The sequence below is a fragment of the Miscanthus floridulus genome, chromosome 3 (genome assembly GCF_019320115.1).
Source record: "Miscanthus floridulus cultivar M001 chromosome 3, ASM1932011v1, whole genome shotgun sequence".
NCBI lineage: Eukaryota > Viridiplantae > Streptophyta > Magnoliopsida > Poales > Poaceae > Miscanthus > Miscanthus floridulus.
In genome coordinates, this window is record NC_089582.1 from 53,290,308 (window position 1) to 53,292,485 (window position 2,178).

The 2,178-nt window shown below is 56.5% G+C and overlaps 1 pseudogene; it reads left to right on the forward strand.

The window, feature by feature from the left end:
- Positions 1-457: 457 nt before the first annotated feature.
- On the forward strand, positions 458-1,522 carry LOC136545740 (dehydrodolichyl diphosphate synthase CPT5, chloroplastic-like; annotated as a pseudogene).
- The last annotated feature ends 656 nt before the right edge of the window (positions 1,523-2,178 follow it).

The following is a 2,178-nucleotide window of genomic DNA, read 5'->3' on the forward strand; positions in this document are numbered from 1 at the left end:
GAACGAAATGCTGTTTAATATTGAGTTGTCTCCACTTAAAGATAAATGAATGTTACGGTCTTGTCTCTTTTGTTGTTTGTTTTTGGGCAGGCAGATCTTTTGATAAGAAACACGTAGAGACGTACGCACTCAAGTAAATGGTATTCCGTACTCTCACGATACTGTGCGATGAAGTAACCTCCTTTCGCCACTGGATCCTTGGCGCTTCCTCGTCTGTCAACCGACACGTCCCTCCCAGACCTCAAAAGACTGTCCCTCAGCGCTCGAAAAGAAGACAAGACTGTTTAAGTTTGGTTGACGACGACTTGAAGGATGCCACCAGCCGAGAGACGGGGAAAAAAAGTAATTTTTTTTACCTTGAAAGATGTCGGCAAAAATAGTCGACGAGAGCAAGGTGCACTCGACGCTACAAATTCGTTCCATGGAGCTGTTTTGCACACGGGCACAGAGAGACAGAGCCACGTTTGTACCTAGAAGGAGTGACGGTCGTACACACGGAGACCATGATGCTGCTCTCACACTCATCGTCTGCTACTACCACCCGCGGGCTAGCAGCAGCGCCGCCGGCTCGCTCCCGGCGCGCGCGCCTCCTGCTTCCACGCGCGCGGGCCGCCGACACAACGGGCGTCGGCGCGGACCGCGCGGCTGAGGCGCTTCTCCAGAGCGGGCTGCGGCCGGAGTCGCTGCCGCGGCACGTCGAGGTGGTGATGGACGGGCACTCGCGGTGGGCGCGCGCGCGCGGGGGCTGACGCCCGCGGATGGCCACAAGGCCGGGGGCCGCAACCTGGAGCGGATCGTTTGGGCTCTCGCGCGCCTGGGGCATCCGCGCTCTCACCGCCTTCGTCTGCTCCCGCGAGAACTTGAGCCGCCCCATGGCTGAGGTCGACTACATGATGGGTTTGTCCGAGTGGCTGATGGGCGACAACATCGACAAGCTCTCGAGGTCGACTACACCTACACCTGCATAGCACAAAGCCGCAGACTAAACCATATGATTCACGTGATTTTTACTCGTTCCGCTTCCGTTCAGGCAGGGGATCCGGCTGCAGGTCATCGGCGACACCACAAAGATGCCAGGCTCTCTGCGGAGCGCGGCGGTGCAAGCCGACGAGGCCACGAGGCACAACTCGCAGCTGCACCTGATGCTGGCCATCTGCTACAGCGGACGATGGGACATGGTACAGGCGTGCCGGGAGCTCGCCCGGGAGGCGCAGGCGAACCAGCTCAGTCCGGACGACATCGACGAGTCGCTGGTCGCCGGCAAGCTCGCGACGAGCGCCGCCGGCGAGTTCTCCTGCCCTGACCTGGTCATCAGAACCAGCGGCGAGCTGAGGCTCAGCAACTTCCTGCTGTGGCAGTCGGCGTACTCGGAGTTCTTCACCGACAAGATGTGGCGGGACTTTGGGGAGGCCGAGTACCTGGAAGCGTTGCGCTCCTTCCAGGGCAGAGATCGGCGCTTCGGCCAATCGAGATTACTATAGCTCCGATCCACAAAAGAAGGTGTCGGTGGCGCATGTAATAGGCAGCATTTGTTCAATGAACACGTGGCTTTGTCTATGAGAAAAGCAGAATCACATCAACCGGTTGTTTCTGTCCTCCTCAACAGGAGAGATTTTACAGCCGTCAGATCTTCGTCAGCCATCATTTCTATCCTTCGGATCCAGTTACGGTCTGGGTGCTGCTGGTTTGTCTGTGTTGTGCTACTGACAAGGCACGCGCACTACCGGAGGCGGTTTCTTTGCCGAGTGCCTGAGGCACTCGATAAAGGCCGATATACACTCGACAAAATCTTTGTCAAGTGTTATACTCGGCAAAGTCTTTGTCAAGTGTTACACTCGGCAAAGGACGTTCGGTAAACAGTTTATCGGCAAAGACCTCTTTGCCGAGTGTATTTTATCGGGCACTTGGCAAAGGCTTTTATCGAGTGTCAATCCGACACTCGGCAAAGAAAAGTGGCCGTGACGGCGGCTTTGCCGAGCGCCGTTGACTTAGATACTCGGCAAAGGTGGCCACTTTGCCGAGTGTATTGTCGGCGACACTCGGCAAAGTGGCGACCTTTACCGAGTGCCTAGACCGTGGCACTCGGCAAACCTATGATGTTTGCCGAGTGCAATGGTCATTGCACTCGGCAAACCATGTTCACAGGTAGTTCCCAGATTGTCACTTTACCGAGTGTCA